A 20,128-nucleotide genomic window follows, 5' to 3' on the forward strand; every position below is an offset into this window, starting at 1 on the left:
ATGCGTTTTTTTTTTTTTTGCATTTCTTGAATAAAAACTAAAACTCCCTTTTTTTTTTTTTTTGAATTTTTGAATGAAGATGAAGATGACTCTCTCTCTCTTTTTATTTTTATTTTTAATAAGGATCAAAAACTCTTTATATATATATATATATATATATATATATATAAAGATCACCGAACCCGAGGAGGGCTGCCTACGTATCGTCGCCCCGAGGGACGGGAATCAGGTGTGTGTAGTTCGTGCCGATTAGACTGCTAAGGACATCAAAAAATTGACCCCTGACTCGAAAAACAAGTATTTCTATTTTTCTCTTTTTTCAAAGACATGGAATAAAACAAAATAAAAATCTTTTTGGGTTTTTGACCAAGACATGTACTAAAGAGAGTAAACTAAACTAAACACATTTTTATTAAAGAAAATAACGAAAGTAAAATCTTTTGGAATTTTATTTGAACAAAATGTATAGAAATAATAAAATCTCACTTTTTGTTTTGTTTGTTTTTTTTTTTTTTTTTTTGAAAGAAGGGGATTTTTTTTTTTTAAAAAAAAGAAGACACTAAGACTCCTAAAGCTACAAATCCTTTTCAACACCTACTAACACTCTCTAATATTCTCATTTTCTTTTCAAACACTCCTCCCCAAATCAGTCCGCCAAATGACATTTTTACCCTCAAAATGCAACAAATAGCACATAGTGTTGATTCATGCCTTTTTGGGCTGCGAGCCCAGTTTTGACATTACTTTGGGACAATTCTCCTACAAAGGAACACGATATCAAGGATCGAGTCCTGCTAGGTCCAAATAATAGTGTCCTAAAGGCTGACCTAGGTTGGGGCTCGCTAACAAGGTTGTTCGAGGAGGCACGTGGTCGATAGCGACTGCTTTGTTTTCCGCCTACTCCATGCTTGAAATGCCCCCTCCCTAAAAATTTGGATGACTCTCGAAAAGGTTGTGTACGCTTACAACGTACTCCGAAACTTGTTACAGAAAGAATTGGGGGGTTATGCAAATGATGCCAGATATAAAGCGGTAACAGACAATGAAAATGCGATAAACAAATAAACTCAGGAAAATAGCAAATAAAGCAAAAATGATTAACCAAACGAAACATTTACCCAAGATTTTCTAACTAAGCCAATACAAGTCATTTTTGACAAGCTTGAATTCTAAAAGTCCCCAGCAGAGTCGCCAGAGCTGTCACCCCCCTTTTTTCCACAAAATAATGATTTATTATGTTAAGTTCAAAAGGATTTTCAAATCGAAAGTGACGAAAATTGTGTTTCAAAAAGGGATTTTATTTTGAGAAAAAGAGTCGCCACCTGGTATCGAGTTTTGGTGTACCAAGTCACCGTAAAATCAATATTCCTTTCAAAACATGTTTGACTCTAAAACTGATTAGCGATAGAGATTCCGGTTAAGGAATTCTGTTGATCGAGGGGAAGGTGTGAGGCATCCCTCGAGTCCCGTGGTTTTAGCACGGTCGCTTTAATTAACTCGTATCGGCTTAAGTAGAAACTAAATCACATAAACCCACATAAAACAAATAAGCGCACAGACGAGAAAACTCAAATATAATGTCCAAATTATTATAACCCAAAATAAAAGAAAACTGCGATAAAATAAACCTATACTATCCTATGCTATCCTATTCTAAGCTATCCCCGACATCCTGGGGTCTTCTCCGGGAACGGCCTCCATTTGTACATTAATTTCTTCCGGGACATCCCACCCGGGAATGAATACATAACTTTGAAAATCAAAACAAAAACAAGCAATTCAAAGCAAGCAAGTAATCAAACGGACCTATGTATTTGCCTACCCCCAAACGAATGAAATAATAAACTTTTAAAAAAAATTGTACCCTAATCTATCTCAATGCATAAAACCAAGTTCATTCAATTCGAAATCAACCCCTCCCTGCAAATTTAACAATGAACTCTTTGCTAATCACAATCTTATTAATCCATTCTTCTATTTCGAGATTTCAATAATTAGTCTAAAATCAAACCATTTCCATCATCCAAGATTAAGATAATCATATAAAGAATGGATAAAACAATTATACCAAAATAACAATGATAGATCAAGATAAGAGATGGACCTTAAAGCAACGAAATCCACTTCAAATCGAGAATCTCGTTGAAACAAGGAAAAATTCACGCCTTTGTACCTCTAACAAAACCACCGACCTGATCTTAAATCTCAAGCAGAGACCTCGACGGAAAACCCAACTGACGATAAGAAGGCTTCGATATAGAAACAAGACTTCCGTCAAAAGCTATTTCAATAGAACACTAAGGTTGAATGTGGTGTTGTAATAGAGTTTTCTATGAGTTTGTGGCTGTTTTTTGTGATTTTTCTGATGATTATCGATGGGGTTTTGTAGGTGTATGGATAGTGGCGTGAATAGGAGTAGTAACGGGTTTTGGTGGAGACGGTGGAAAGGGATGGTGGGACAATGGGTCACGGTGGAAGTGGTGGGTGTAGTGGTGTTTCCGGTGAGTAGTAAAAAAACAGAATGAAGAAGATGATGTTTTTTCTTATCTTTGGGATCTATCCGTTTCTCTTTCTCTACATCTGTGCCTATCCCCGTTTTTCCTTTCTTTTCTTTTTCCTTTTTTTTTAATTGTGTGGGTTCCACCCCCAACAATAATATTTGTCCAAAAAAACGTGACCCTCTCCCCCTTTTGTGATAAGATTTGTTATGAAACTTTGTCATTTTGTGGTGAGGTGGTATAATCCCATTTGCCACTTTTCTCCCTTTTTGTCATCTTTTTTTATTTATCTTTTTATTTAAATGCAAAAATAAGAAATACTTAATAACTACTCGTAGATAGAGAAAAATATACTATTTACAAGAAAATGACTAGCTAAACAAAATTAAATCCTATTTTTTTTTTTTTGTAATTTTCATTCTTTTGATCACAAAACTTATACTCTAAAAATAGTAATATTTTTTCTTTTTGATTTTCGCAGAATAAACCTACTAAATAAAGATAGAATAAAATCGCCACATCAAAATTAAAATTAAAAGAAATATTTAGACACAATAAGGTGAAACACTCGGGGAGGGTCAAAAATTACGTGTCTACACTAGGTTACTCGGTCTATGAGTAAAAGAGCATGTCTAGTAGAGTCTTGCAGATCGATACGATGAGCTCCGTACTTATCTTCGAAGGGCTATGGGACGTTTAAGAAATTTCACCTTCTTTCACTCCTCCCTGCTACTTTATTCAAATTGGTATCTGGCTTTGTCGAATTGGTATCTGATCCACTTCTATTCTCTCACAGATAGCGAGGACATGAGCTACCATCACGAGGGATGAGGTGCCTGAGCTTGCTGCTAGGGAAGGCATTAGAGGACGAGTGCAGGCGATAGGTCGCGATCATGCTAGAGACCATGGAGCTGCACCGGCTTGGGGTGGGGGCCCAGTGGCTGGACAGAGGCGAGCACATTCAGCTTCTCCAGAGCATCAGCCCGAGGGAGCACAATCAGCTAGGGGAGGTGAAGGGCAAGACCTGACTCACCCCGATACTATGTCTGATCAGGCATTCCAGGATATCATGGCCCGTGAAGTTCTTCATCTTGACGACCAGCATGCCGTAGGGGGTGCCACTACTCCAGGTGGTTCCCAGACTCTAGTGGGGGTATGGACTCTCGAGCAGGGCCAGACTATGGGGACGCATCCTGCTGCTGCTATGGCCCTATATTTAGGTGGTTTTCCAGCCCTTGAGGGTACTCCCAGACCCGTGGCAGTTCAGCCTTTGACCATTGAGGATCAGGAGCTGGTTGGGAGTTTCTTGAAGATGGAGTCGCCCAAGTTCTTTGGCTTGCGTACTGAGGATGCTTATGAGTTTATTATGAAAATGCATGAGTGTCTTTATAAGATGTGCATTGTGGAGTCTCATAGGGTAGACTATGTATCATTTCAGTTTCGCGGTGACGCGAAGACTTGGTGGAGGACTTTTATTGATAGCAGACCTATGGGTGCACCTCCACTTACTTGGACCCAATTCCACCAGGATTTCTTGGAGAAGTACATGCCATGTACTTTGAGGGATGAGCATGGAGATGAGTTCCTCCATTTGCGATAGCGAGGTATGACCGTGTCCAAGTATGTGGCTAGAGTTCTGTTTCCAGCTAGGTATGCTACTCAATTGATTCTTACAGAGCAGGAGAGGATTCGTAGGTTTATGTGTGGACTTGTCTATTCACTCCATGTTGCTTGTCTCCAGTTAGTGGCCTTGGGGATCTTCATTCAAGGCAGTTGTTGATCATGCTGTGAGTGTCGTGTCCGCCATGACTCGATATTTAATAGAGTCTAGTGAGAAGAGGCCGGGTCATCTTGGTGGTTATAGTGGTTCTGGCTACAGAGGCGGGGGACAGTCATCAAGGCCTTATCATTCAGCCCCCACCTGCCCTGTTGAGTCAGCATTATCGTCAGGTGATCTTTCTAGACCCAGTGGTTATGGAGCTGGACGGTCCCATGGTTGTTCCTACTCTCGTCTAGCTAACCGTGGTGGTCCGTCTAGTTCTTCGTCTTCCATGCATCGGCCTCCAGGCCCCAGAGCTTGCTATGCTTGCAGGAAAATAGGGAGATGGACCAGACCCTTAGGACCTTCACCAGCGGAGTCTCAAGAGCACACCATTTGCTTCAGAGCTGTAGTTTTTTGGTATTACTCATCTATGTATATACTTGGGCATGGCGGAGTCCTGCCCGTCCCGTCCTTATAATTTCGAGTACACTATATAGAGGCTCGTAGACATGTGTGTATAGTTAGAAGTTTCATAACCTTATCAGTTTATATTGTTGTATTATATTTTGGCAGCCTTGTTGGCTTATGTTTATGGGCATAGTTATTGACAATTATATAGCGATGTGTCATTACCTTGTGATATATGCCCTTACAGATTATGACACCTATAAGCTAGCTTTGTGGCCCACCTAGAAATAAGTATGAGATGTATGTTCAGTGGTGCTAGGTAGGTTAGCTCCGGGTGCCCGTCATAGCCCTCTGGTTGGGTCGTGACAATTATGATGTCTAGACTTTGAACGTTCGGAAGCTTTAAGAAAGAGGACAGCTATTGTAGAGTGATTGCATTGTCCCAGTTCTACTTTGAGGTAGGTTATAGTCTACTTGAGTTAGACTTTGATTAGTTGATTGTATATGTTACGAAATTGATAGGAGAAGCATGATTAGGGCTTCAGACATAAGGTGTGTTTGGAAATTCCTTTATTTGATATTGGTTAATTGATTATGTGATTAACTGTTATGATATCATAAAGAAGGAGTTAATGAATACTCTTCTTGTTGACTTGGAGTAATCCCTTGTTCATGCTTTTGATGAATTGATTCCCGAGTCTTGATATGACTTATGGCATGGTGACTTAAGTTATTTGATATTGATGCATTGATTGTTCACATTCCCAATTGAATGTGTAATGGAAATACATTGTGATGAGAAAGACAATATAAATACGAAAAACACATTTGACAGGGGGTGAGGATGTGGCCTAGTTATGGGCTCATGATACGAGGTCAGTTTCGGTGCGAGTGGTACATAGAAACCATGAATTCTCTGCATGTTATGGTTATCTGGGCAAACATTACCATTTTGCATGTGTGTACGGATATGTGACACAATTGAGATAATTCGTGAGTTGTGGTTATGTTGGTAATGACACGGGTTGAGTTACTTTTATTGATTACTATTTGTGTGGGATTATCTATTTCGGTGTTGGATGATTCTTGTTGATAGTTTCATATGGTTATGTGCTATTTTACCTATCTGTCTATTCTATTGATTTTTTTTATTTTATGCATGATACTAATCTTAGTCGGCCTATGATATCTACTAGTACATAGTGTTTATACTGATACTACTTTGCTGCACTTTTTATTTCAGTGCAGATTGTGTGCCAGAGGTATCTTCAGACCTCACATCTAGCTTGAGGCTATTTCCCGTTCAGATCTGAGGGTTAGCTTCTATCCTTGCCATGCCACCTGAAGATCTCTCCTTGATGATGTCTATTTTCAATCCAGATATTATTTACATTTATAGACAGTTGTTCATTCTTTATACAGTTGCTTTTAGAGTCCTTGTACGATGACTTTCAAATCTTTGGGGTTGTAATAGTAGGATTTTCATAGTTTATTTATTTATTTATTTATGGCATGACTAGATCATTTGGAGATTTTTATTATCATTATATCCTTGAATGTGTTAAAATCGATTAATTAGATGATGATTGGTTAAGGGAATTGATTCGCCCACTAGGAGAATCAGTGTGGGTGCCACTCGCGGCTATTTGGGTCATGACAACATGACTTCATTACAACTCTACTTGGCTCATATTTGGATGTCACACAACTATCAATACTAGCATAAACCCATATGGTCTTATTTAGTTTTAAATGGTTTTCAAAAGGTATTTAATGAGAATAAAATTGACTGCAAGTTCAAACCTAGTGTATTGCACTCATAAGGTATCTCTAACTAAATTCGGTAGGCATTTTAAGGTTCATTATTGATTAATTGATGACAAAATTCCATCTGCATGTTAAAATAGGTATTTTCTGCAGAATTTGAACCTCTTTTACTCACTTACACATGTAATGTTTGCCTTTTGAAAGTGTCATATGACCCTGTTAAATGTATATCCTCTGGGAGTATTTGTGTTAGCCTTAAAATGTTAGTAGTTAGCATTCTCTTATGAAACCATGTATGCTCAGTTCTTCTTGCAACCATATGAGAAAAGATCACTTGGTGTGTATGCTTAAGTATCAGAAAAAGATTTAAGAACTTGCTCTATACATAAATACTTAAATTTAACCAGTTCTGTCTAAAACCTATGACTCTGGCTTTTTTATTCATGTCATGTTGTATCTCTCTCCCTTCCCTTGGTGGTTTTTCTGTTTCTGAGCATCTAATATATAACATGATTAAATGTGAATCCCTTTTATGCACATCTGGTTTGTGTTTTCTGAGTATTGTGCCCTCTCTTGTGGAATTCATCTTGTATATCTTAAGATAATGTCATGACATGCCAAATAAATTGAAACGTGTCCCTGCCTGAGTCTGAGTGTTGATTTGTTCTTAAATATACAAGAGATATACCCAAATATACCTGATGTATACAGTTCCTATACACTTTTAGTATATAGGAATTTGTATATTGAAGTATATATGAGGTATATCAGTTGCTGAAATTCAGAATTAATGTTTGTGCATCATAGGGATTTAAGTTGGGCTTGGTTCTTATGTGTTTTCTTTCTTTGGACTTTCCTTTATATGTGTTGTGAGTTTGGTCTTTGTTTAGGCCTTTCTTCTTTTGATATCTTTTTTACAATGGGCCCTGTTAGCTTTTTAAAATCCTTCCTTATGTTACAACTTGGGCTGGACAGTTCTCTTTTGCATATATTAGTCGTGGGGGTATATTAATATGCATATTTTCTTTGATGATTAATACATGTATATGCTTAGTACATATTACTCAAGTGATTGTCGATACCCTTTAATCCTTATCTTCCTTTTTTCCTTTTGTGTCTCATGTAAAAATCATACGGGCCACTTGGGCCACATTTCACTACATTAACATGTTGGGCCTGAGGCCCTACCTACTTCTTTATCAAGTCCGCAAAGAGAAACTGAAAGGGAAGCTAATATATATATTGAAGGCCTACCTATGGGTGAAAATAGGCAACTAGTGGGTTTACGTAGGCCCGCCAGCATAACATTTCTCTTTTATTTAGCTTTTATGGGATGTAAATGTATTCGTCACAAACATAGGTGAATATTGAAACCTTATGGATGTTAGAGCTTAGGAAAATACTTAGTATTATTAGGAATGTCGCCTAAACTACTTTCTAAACTCGGCTAAGTATACACCTTGCATGAAATTGGCATCAAATTGTATTTTTTTAAACTGGTTTAATAACTCAGTGTAGAACAAACAATTTCAAATGAGCTAAGTGATGAATTTAGGCCTTCCTCCCCTTTGCATAATTCTTGAATAGAATGGATCAAAACGGAAGTGAGCATTGGGCCCTAAGCCCACAAAAGGTTTCGTTAAAAGTAAAAATAAGACTGTATGATTTTTTGCTATAAACTGGACTGAATCGGAAAGGTGAATTCAAGGACTGTTTTCGGATTACAACTTAGACTGAATTTTGAGAAAATGAGTAGACTTGAAACGCCCAGTTTTTAGAATCAGAAAATGGACACATTGCTTTAACTTGGACAATTTTTAGATAAGTAAACAAAGTATTTTTGGGCCTAAAGCCCAAACTTGAGGGATAAAACAAGGAGAGACATACTTGGGCTGGTTCAAGAGTAGGACGGCTTTGGAAAGTTGGAATGTGGTTGATTATGAGCTTCAATAAACCAAAATGGACTTAATAAAACCTTCAATTTCCAATTGTAGACTAATATTATAAAAATGGGAGATAGAATCCATACTTTCTTATATATACGTAAATTTAAACCTATAAGAACTAAACTCATCTCATTAGGATCAAAATAATAGTGACTCTACTTGGGAGAAACACCGAGTGTGTCTTGGTCCGGAAATAAAGTGAGTTTACCACTTATACGGATTTTTGAAACAAAGAAATCCCTTGCCCAAGGGGACGTTTTGCTGAAATTTTAAATTTATGATAAGTATGACATTTTGTGATAAAGTAAACACCCTTAAGAAAATAATTACATTAATAATATATTGAAGCTCGTAGGTCAACCGTATTCTACGGATCCTTAATAATAGGATGCTTAGAACCTTCCCTAGGGGATCACCAGAACCCTTACCTCGAACTCTGGTCTAAAAAGGATTTTTCTCTTGTTGGATAAATCTTTTTAGCCCGGTTTTCGTAATTTCCCTTAAATAAATTAGGTGGCAACTCTAAAAATACTAAAGTCCATTTAGAGCACCAACAACCTCTTAGTAGCTTTTATGCACCTGCGTAAAAATGGGCCACAACAGTATATATAACCTTGTATGGCTGGAAAACATGACGAAATGACTTGGTTAAGCTGTAGTTGTTGTTGTTAGGCTTTGTTATGTGTTGGTCATAGAGATGGTATTATAAGTTGGAAGGAACCATGACCATGTAACACCTAGGACTTGATATGTCATAAATATTTGTTAGATTACTAATGTAGTTATTGTAGATGTATGTAAGAGTGGAAATTATATGCATATGTCTGTTGATATGTTGGTTATGTTATCATATTTAATGTTACACCCCGTACTTTTGGAGAAGCACTTGCCAAATTTGAATGTAAGTATGTCGAGCTATGGCTAGGTAAAACAACTTTGGATTATGAGGAATGAAGCATTATTAAGTATATTGTTTAAGTAAAGGATAAATTATGATCTTATAAGTCATAACCGGGAAGGACAACCTTGGAACAAAAGGACATGACCATTATCAAGTATGATTAATGATAAATATCATGTATGGATAGTTTCGGAAGATTCCGGGATCAAGCAAATCGAAGGAAATAAGTTTGACGAAAATTTGCAATATTGTATATTTATTATTGATAAATGTGTCTGAACCGTGTTGTTATGGATATTGCCTGGTTAGTATTGTTGTTGTTCGTAATTTGACGAAATAACATGTTATAGGGGAAATGCTGCCCGATTTTCTATAAGTAACCTACTAGTTTAGAAACATGGTTGTAAGTCCTTCTATGGCATTGATTACAAGGTTCACTATCCTAATGTATATTTAATTTTTAGGGAATATATACGTTGAATTTTTAAGTCATAAACAACGGTATGTAAAGGTACTTTCTTTCTTTCTTTTGGCATGGTTCCAATGAACAAAAAGTAAATGAACGAATGATACTCATCGACTCTAGTCTTAGTAACTGTAGAAAGCCTATGTTTATTATATTCATAATATTTTCTTCCTGATCCCTATTGTATTGATTCATTGACTCGTGATAAAGTTATGTTGATTATTTTAGTCCCATAACGTTAATCGGTGGTGCAATGACCTTACGTCACTCCTATAAGTTCATGATGTTCCGTCATGGCTTTTGTACACACACACAAACACACACACACACACACACATACACACACACACACACACACACACACACACACACACACACACATATATATATATATATATATATATATATGATACGATGGCGCTATAGACGTACCCCTGATCAAGGGGATATTATGATAATGATGCCCACAGAGGCTTGACGGTGCTATAAGCACGTATATATATATATTATATGAAGATGGCACTATATGCACGTATATACAATAGTAATTCATATCATGGGCCACAGTGGCAATATAGAGACAAGGTTAAGTTTTTTATTCCTTTATTACATTGATGTCTGCTCTTATGTTGTTATGTGCCTTACATACTCAGTACTTTATTCGTACTGACGTCCCTTTGCTTGGGAATGTTGTGTTTCATGCCGCATGTCCTGATAGGTAGGTTGACTGTACTTCCAGTAGGTTGTCGGCTCAGAAGAAGGTGTTTTTGCACTCCATTTGCTCTGGAGTTGCCCTTGTGTGTCAATATACTTATGTACATATGTTTATATGTATGGTGGGGCCCTGTCCCGACCTAATGATGTTTATTTACTCTTTAGAGGCTTGTAGATTGATGTCATGTATATAGATGTGTGTACGGCCATGTTGGCCTACGGTCTGAGACACAAAAATTCATGTCGGCCTTATAGGCCCGTGTACCACATGTATATCATTTTATATCATTTTGGGTTCATCCTTTGTCAATTACTCCTAATATTTTACTTAGATTGTCCCATGACGACTCTCTAGACCTACTTAGGTATGTTAGTATAGTCATTGATCTACCTTAGGGTGGTGCTTGGAAAGTAAGGCTCGAGTGCCCATTGCGGCCCTCTAGTTTTGGTCATGACAAACTTGGTATTAGAGCAAGTCGGTCCTAGGGATGTCTACCAGCCGTGTCTAGTAGAGTCTTGTTTATGGGTTTATTTCACGCCACACTTATAAACAGGAGGCTGCTGGAAATTTAGAATGGTTACGTTTCCTTCTTGTCTTAGATCATGCTGTAGAACTGAGTCACAGGATATGGAGTTCTTAACCTTAATCCTTGTTTGTTTTATGGTCAGGAGTTGTCTTCTACAGGAAAGACTACAGATAATCCAAGGGCTAATATGATAAAGGGAGTGGGAGTGAGTTAATCCATAAAGGAGGATCCATCTGAAGCTATGCCTACTATTGAGACTGATCTATCTGAGATCCGAGATGGGTTATCATTCGGGGTGGTTTTGACCCTTGTAATATTGGAGTAGCAAGGAAGAGCTCCAGTATCCCTAGCTCCACCCATAGTCCTAGTTGAGCAGGAGGTAAGAAGGGTAGTGCAGATTCTAACACAATTGGTTGATTCTCAGAGTCCGTACCATGACAGAGCACTTGAGAATGTGGGGCCCTCTGAAGGGTTGAAAAGCCCGCAGTCTTGGGCATCCATTAATCCGGACTTATTAGTAACTACAGGACATTAACTAGATAAGGGTAATAGCCAGATCAGGGGGTCGAAATTGTGGGAACTTACATAGAATCCCCGAGCGAAAATAGGCTGCAAACAAGAAAACAACAGAGTAGATTGCCTTCCATGCTTATACCAGATCAGGGCTCTCAAGTAGGGCCGTGGCAAGATCCATGTAGATCAAGGCACCAGACCGAGGTGATGCAGGTCAGATGAGATCACTCTGTAGTCAGTGTAGTCGGGCACATGCTGGCCCTTGTCATATGAATGGTAGGGGTTGCTTTTGGTGCAGAAGCCAGTGGCACCAGATTCGAAGCTGCCCTAGTCCGAACTGAAGGAATCATAATAAGGGCAAAGAGAAAGTGTTACACCTCAAAAGTTTCATGTCGTTGTGCGGTAAATAAACTAACGCAATCTTAAGGTGAACATGAGGCCCTTATGATTATAAGAAGGGTACTTTTCAAAGTTTAGAGTGTATACGATAAGATTTTGAAGTGATATGAATTAGTGAGACCAAGTTCATTGAGGAAGGTGAGGTATAAGTTGTGTCTGGGGAAGATTTTGCAACTATCGAGTTAAGGATTGATTGGTAATGACTCGGAGAGGAGTTATGAGGACATTTAGATTGTTAATGAAGTGTTAAATGACTATTAAGAGGGTTTCATAAGGATTGGAGATCAAACGAATCGACGAAAGCAAGTTCGGGGAGAAGGTGGATTATACGACCATTTATACGGTCTATATAATGATCGCTATAATAGTTACAGTGAAGGCCATCACTGAAGGAGTTATACGGTCATATATACGGACCGTATAAGGGTCCGTATAATCCCGTCGGGCTGAGTTAATTTTCAAGTATAAATATAAGTCCCACTTTCTAATTTCTCATTTTCTCATCTTTTCCACTTCTCTCAAGGTATAAATATAAGTCCCACTTTCTAATTTCTCATTTTCTCATCTTCTCCACTTCTCTCAAGACCTCTATAAGGTTCCATACATTTCATTAACATAAATTTAAGGTGAATCAAAGATCAAACACCAATAATGAGTGGAATCAAGTGCAAGGGTGCGAACTAGGGTTCATGGAAGCTAGAAATGTCCTTGGAAATGAAGTTAGGGTTTTCTCCAAGTGAAGTATTTTCATATAAAGACCGTTCCTACATAATCAAAGGTGAGTTTTATGATCATTTCATTCCGTTAAGAATATTGAGTGATTGAAAGACTTGGATTGACGAAGGAAGTAGAATATGGAGCTCAAATGTGAAAATATCGGTGTTCTTGAATAGTAACTTGACTTGAATTGTAGTTCTTGAAATGTTATGAGTATAATGTTGTTATGAATGATATTAAGGATTTTAAAGAAGCATTATATGTGAATGAATACGACGTTGGGCGGTAACTATGGTTGTGGATGACTTTGAGAGGGAATTTTGATACTGGGATAATGCCTAGCTTAACAAAGTTTATTGAATATGATATTGCGGGTGTTGTTATTGATGTTTGGGAGTTGTTTATTATATGGAGGAAGTTGTGGAAACAAAGGAAATGCTGCCCAACTTTTGTTAGCTCCTAGTTGTGCTAATGATACGGAAAGCATATTTCCGGTTATCTAACCTTAGTAAGAATTTTCTTGAATGTAGAATCATGAACGCTGGAGGGAAGTGTTTCGGCGATAAAGTTAGAGAGGCGTAAAGGTATGTAAGGCTAGACGCTTTCTTTCAAAGGCATGACTCTTATTTTTGTGATTCCTTTTTATATTCCTATGATCTTCTTACATCCTAAACGATGAAGGTTAAAGGTTATTAAGGGCTTCTTATGAGGTAGAGATGAGATATGCTCCATGATGATGACGATGATTAGGATGATGATAATGATGAGCCCGATATTCTTATCTTTATGGTTTCCTTGATGTTGCCTCTTATTTTTAGTCTTACCTCATGTTACTAGTTCCTTCAAGGGGAGGCATGACGATCATGACTATTCCATAACATAATCGGAGACTACCGACCTTACGTAACTCTGATAGAGTTTTAGCTTTCACTTGGGCTCTCATAGCACAGTTCTATCGCACGATCTAAGATCAGAAGAAAAGACAACATCCTAAATGTCCTGTAGCCTCCTGTTTATAGATGTGGTGCACAACACACCGATAAACAAGACTCTACTAGACACGATCTGTGGACACTCCGAGGACAAACCGCTCTGATACCACTTCTGTCACGACCCAACGCCGTAGGCCGTGACTAGTGCCCGATCTGGGCACCCGGACCCATCTATCAAATATTATCTCAAATTCTATCAACTCATTCTAGTATATGGCGGAAGCCGACAAGGCTTTATTTCAAATTTAGGTCATTTCCAGAAAAATTTACGGACTATCCAATATACCCTGCACGCAGAAAATACCAACAAAAGTCACACAGAGCTAACCAAGCAATATATAAACATATGCGGACCGGACGCCTCGGCGTATAGGATCGCCCAAACAACATATGCGGACCGGCCGCCTCGGCGTATGGGATCGCCCAAACGACATGTACATACATCCATACAGAAAGACCCTAACCCATAAACATGTCCATAGACCTCTAAACAGACCGACAGAATCATATGACATGACAGGGCCCCACCGTACCCATGAACGAATATATACAAATGCACTAATAAAAATATATATACCAAAAGTATAAGCTCCGGAAAGAGAGGAGCACTCCGAATAGCAGAAAGGGTGTCCTAAACAGGTGGATCACCAGGCTGTGCGTCTGTACCTGCGGGCATGAAACGCAGCCCCCGGAGAAGGGGGTCAGTACGAAATATGTACTGAGTATGCAAAGCAGAAGGTACAGAAATAAATCTGAATAATAATCGAATCAGATATATAGAAAATAATACATATCAAAAAAAATATCAAAATGTTTATTTCCAAAGTATAAATTATGCATAGGGCACAGGAAAATGTGGTCGCCCGCCTGTCGATGGCGCCACAACACAGCATAACACCAGAAAGTTTCAAATCTCCGAATCCCCGTCACACATCACAACACAGCATAACGCCAAACACAGCATAACGCCAAACATAAGTGGAACCCGGCCCTCGAGCGAGGAGCACGGTGAACCATAATCACAGCATAACACCGGAATGTATCACAAAGCGCATGACAACAGAACCGGCCCGGGAACCGGCGAACGATATCATAGGGCACGAGCGGAGTAGTGAGGAATCATATGCATAAAATCATCATCATAAATCCAAATGATAAGTAAAATAGTCATATTTGAAATCGGAACAATAATTACAACATTGTTTTTTCCCCAAAGTTACCGAAATTACCAAAAGGGCGTCGCGGGACCCACGGACGTGTATAGGCCCGAACTGAGCCCGCCTATGAAAAACATACTCATTTTATATCATACAAACTCCTACGAAGATTTCAAAGCAATCCGAGCTTTTCTGAGGAAATTATGAGCGTTTGAAGTTTTGGAATCGCTAAAGAATGAACTTTAAAACAAAAATCAGCTTTCATGTAATCTTTACAAGTTATGGATTCCAAGAACATAAGGATCAATGTTTTGCCATGACAAGGCAAGGATGCCAAAGAACAAATGCGATTCATAAACATGCTCGGATTGTGAGAATAGAGTTTCTTCGAGGCTTATATCATAGCCTATTTTAACTAAGGCATGCCGAAGAAGGAAGATTACTTTACATACCTCAAACGCTCTCCAATACGATCCAAACTCAAGATAAATCCAACCTATGATTCGGGCTGCCCACGATCTATAAACAAGCCATAAAATGTCAAACATTAGCTAAAGACTTTTTGGGCATTAAATTCCAATTTCGCCCTTAATTCTACAGAAATTTGGGCAGCATTTCCCCTGTAAATAGGCTACCCCGAGAATTTAAATCGGCCGTATCAATCAACAACAACAACAACAACCAACCTAACAACATTAATAATCAATCCGAAAGGTAATACAACAATAATAGCTCTCTTTTCCATCATTCATCAACTTTCATAAATTCAATTCGACGACTTACCTTCAAGCCAAAATCGACGCTTATACGCTCACATACTAACCCGAACCCATACGAAAAACATTTCAGGACATTCTAAGCAATTTATACAATTTTTCCAACAATCCATAAATTTTCCCAAGCTACCCGAAACAGCCCCTAACCGAGACAGCCCCCCTAACTTTTTCTTCATTTCCAAATCATGGTTCGTATCTACAATTTACATTCTAACAATGCTATTTTCATCAATACACAATTTACATTAAATGTACAACAACTTCCAAATCAGTCCGCAATATTTACAACATCAATTTGAGTCAATAAACTTTCATTTCCAACATAGAATTCATGGCGACGACGGCTAAACAATAAGCGATACTAATTCAATTCTTGGCACATAAGGTGACCCATTTTCGGCTAACACTACACATATACATATATGGATGATTCTCAATTGTTCTTCACCTTACAATGATGATAATCAACTAACTAGGCATTAATTCATAATTTCAATCACAACACAACAACACCCATTTACACGGCTCAAGCTCCACATACACAACTCACCTCCAACATTTCATATTTCATGATTTTCCTTCATTATAACATACTACAACATGGATATAACCTTCATAACGCAAAAACAAAATCAAATCTTACCTTTTCTTCTTCAACCTTACAATAGCCTAGGGTTTGCAATTGGATACAATGAATGGTTAGATGACCCAAACAACTCTTCCACGCTACTTAGGGACTTCAATATAGTGGGTTAACACCAAGAAATTTATTTTTGAAGGCAAAGAAATGGGGGTTGGTTTTCTTGCTCCTAGCCGTGAGCTCCCCCTTGGTTCTTCCACTTTTGTTTTGTTTTTTTTATTTTTTTGCTAAGTATAGAATGGTGAGGAGATGACTTAAGGTCATCTTTTTAAGTCCCCATAATATCTCTTATTGTTTGTGGCCCACACAATGTGGTGGACCAATTAAAATTGAACACCATTTGTGTGGGCCAACCATGGAAATTGTGGATAATTTTTATCTTCCAATTTTTATCACTTTTGGTCCCAAATTTTCCTAATTGTTCCATTCCAATAAATTCATGCACCACATATATCTCAAAATAAAATCGAAGGTCAAGAATCCCGACTTTGTATCCCAAAATAATTTTTTTGTCCTTAATTTATCATAATTAAATCCGGATTATTCCACTGTACACAAATACGGGTTCTAACATCCTCCCCCTCTTTAGAACATTCGTCCTCGAATGTCAGATTAACCTTACCGATCATACAACAATTTGGGGGAGTTTCCTTACTAACTATCACAACAATACAATCATTGATCAGCGATTCATTTATCAAACAACATAGTCAAATAGAGAATTGGATTACCTGTAGGCTCTGAAAATAAATGAGGATACTTCTTCTTCATATGCTCCTCAGTTTTCCAGGTCATTTCCTCTCGGTTATTGTTCCGCCACAGCACTTTAACAGAAGCCATATCTTTGTTCCGCAACCTTTTTACCTGGCGATCTAATATGGCTATAGGCTGCTCCTCATAAGATAGCTCCTCTGTGACCTGAATGTCATCTACAGGAAAGACTCTGGAAGGGTCACCAATACACTTACGAAGCATAGAAACATGAAATACCGGGTGTACCGCTCCCAAGTCAGCTGGCAAATCCAATTCGTAGGCCACCTTGCCTATTTTGCGAATAATCAGATAGGGCCCAATATATCTCGGACTGAGCTTTCCTTTCTTGCCAAATCGCATAATACCTTTCATCGGTGACACTTTCAGGAACACCCAATCGCCAATCTGAAACTCTAACGGTCGACGTCGCTTATCGGCATAAGATTTCTGTCGGCTCTGGGCTGCCAACAATCTTTCTCGAATAAGTTTCACCTTATCCACGGTCTGCTGGACCACTTCTGAGCCAATCAACTCAGTCTCCCCAACATCAAACCAACCGATCGGTGATCTACACTTCCTGCCATACAAAGCCTCATATGGTGCCATCTGAATACTGGAGTGGTAGCTGTTATTATACGCAAACTCAACAAGCGGTAAATGGTCATCCCAGCTACCCCTGAAATCAATAACACAGGCACGCAACATATCTTCCAATGTCTGAATAGTGCGCTCGGCCTGTCCGTCGGACTGGGGATGGAAGGCTGTACTCAGGCTCACCTGGGTCCCCAATCCCTCCTGAAACGATCTCCAGAACTTAGCTGTAAACTGGGCACCTCTATCGGAAATAACAGACACAGGAACTCCATGAAGTCGTACAATCTCCCTGACATAAATCCTGGCATAATCCTCAGCTGAATAGGTGGTCCGAACTGGAAGAAAATGGGCTGATTTCGTCAGCCGATCAACAATAACCCAAATAGAATCATACCTCCGTGGAGTGCGAGGTAGACCTGTAATAAAGTCCATATTAATGATCTCCCACTTCCACGTCGGTATCTCCATCTCCTGCAATAGCCCACCGGGCTTCTGGTGCTTAATCTTAACCTGCTGGCAATTTGGACACTGAGCAACGAACTCTGTTATATCTCTTTTCATACCGTCCCACCAATATAGGCATCTGATATCATGGTACATCTTCGTCGACCCTGGGTGAACAGAATATCGGGCGTAATGTGCCTCGCCCATAACCTGTCGCCGCAACCCTGCAACGTCAGGTACACACAATCTGCCTCTGTGAAATAACACTCCATCAGGTGAAATCTCAAACGGAGTCTTCTCCTGTGCCAGAGCTGCGTCTCTGTACTGTGCCAGAATAGGATCCTCATACTGATGCCGCTTAATATCTTCTGTAATAGAGGACTCAGCCATACCTCGAACAGAAACTCCAACATCTCCAGAATCAGCCAAGCGAACTCCAAGACTAGCCAACTGATGAATATCGCGAACCATTTCTTTACCCTCTAATGGCACATCTGCTAGGCTGCCCATAGACTTGCGGCTGAGTGCATCCGCCACGACATTAGCTTTCCCAAGATGGTAGAGAATGTCAACATCATAATCTTTCAGCAACTCTAACCACCTCCGCTGCCGCAAGTTCAGCTCCTTTTGCCTAAAGATGTACTGAAGGCTCTTATGATCTGTATAAGTGTCAACGTGAACCCCATATAAATAATGTCTCCACATCTTCAAAGCATGAATGACCGCGGCCAGCTCCAAATCGTGAGTAGGATAATTCTTTTCATGTTTTCTGAGCTGCCGGGAAGCATAAGCTATCACCCTGCCGTGCTGCATCAACACACATCCCAAACCAATACCAGAGGCATCACAATAAATCACATACCCATCTGGACCCTCCGGAAGAGTCAGGACTGGAGACGTAGTCAACTTCTCTTTTAGCAACTGGAAGCTACGCTCGCAAGCATCTGACCACTGAAACTTAGCTCCCTTCTGAGTCAGCCTTGTCAAAGGCGCTGAAATGGAAGCAAACTTCTCCACGAATCTCCGATAATAACCAGCCAATCCCAGAAAGCTACGCACCTCTGTCGGCGTCGTAGGTCTAGGCCAATTCTTTACGGCCTCGATCTTCTGGGTATCCACCCGGACGCCATCAGCCCCAATAATATGTCCCAGAAATGCCACTGAAGATAACCAGAATTCACACTTAGAAAATTTAGCATATAATTCCTGGTGCCGAAGTGTGCCAAGTACTGTCCTCAAATGGTCCGCATGCTCTGCCTCTGACCGAGAATAAACCAGAATATCATCGATAAATACGATCACAAACATATCCAAGAACGGTCTGAATACCCGATTCATCAGGTCCATAAATACTGCTGGGGCATTTGTCAGCCCAAAAGACATAACTCTGAACTCATAGTGCCCATATCGGGTCCTGAATGCTGTCTTGGGAATATCAGCCTCTCGTACCCGTACCTGATGGTAACCCGATCGCAGGTCTATCTTCGAGAAGTACCTGGCACCCTGCAGCTGATCAAACAAATCATCAATCCTGGGGAGGGGATATTTATTCTTGATGGTTACCTTATTCAACTGCCGATAATCAATGCACATCCGCAGCGAGCCTTCTTTCTTCCTCACAAATAATACCGGATCTCCCCAGGGTGACGCACTAGGCCGAATGAAACCCTTCTCCAATAAATCTCTCAGCTGCTCTTTCAATTCTTTCAATTCTGCAGGTGACATTCTGTACGGAGGAATAGAGATAGGCTGAGTGTCTGGCAACAGATCAATAGCAAACTCTATCTCCCGTTCGGGAGGAAGACCCGGAAGCTCATCTGGGAATACATCTACAAATTCATTAACCACTGGGACTGACTGAAGAGTCGGTGCCTCTGCCTCTAAATCATGAACACGGACCAGATGATAAATATACCCCTTTCTGATCATTTTCTCAGCCTTGAGGTATGAAATAAACTTACCCCTCGGCGATACTGTATTACCTGCCCACTCTATAACTGGCTCCCCTGGGAATTGGAATCGGACTATCTTCTTTTGACAATCAACATTAGCATAGCAAGAAGCTAGCCAATCCATACCCATAATCACGTCAAACTTGATCATATCTAACTCTACCAAATCCGCCTTAGTGCAGCGGCCACAGATAATCACGGA

At 39.4% G+C, this 20,128-nt stretch overlaps 1 long non-coding RNA gene across 1 annotated transcript; it reads right to left on the bottom strand.

Moving 5' to 3' along the window:
* Positions 1-486: 486 nt before the first annotated feature.
* On the bottom strand, positions 487-2,970 carry LOC132606043 (uncharacterized). The gene is made up of 2 exons (XR_009569587.1): positions 2,105-2,970; positions 487-1,920 (listed from the first exon to the last, which is right to left on the bottom strand). It is a non-coding gene; the product is annotated as an uncharacterized LOC132606043 (long non-coding RNA).
* Positions 2,971-20,128: the final 17,158 nt, after the last annotated feature.

Source organism: Lycium barbarum, chromosome 8, assembly GCF_019175385.1.
Source record: "Lycium barbarum isolate Lr01 chromosome 8, ASM1917538v2, whole genome shotgun sequence".
NCBI classification, from domain to species: domain Eukaryota; kingdom Viridiplantae; phylum Streptophyta; class Magnoliopsida; order Solanales; family Solanaceae; genus Lycium; species Lycium barbarum.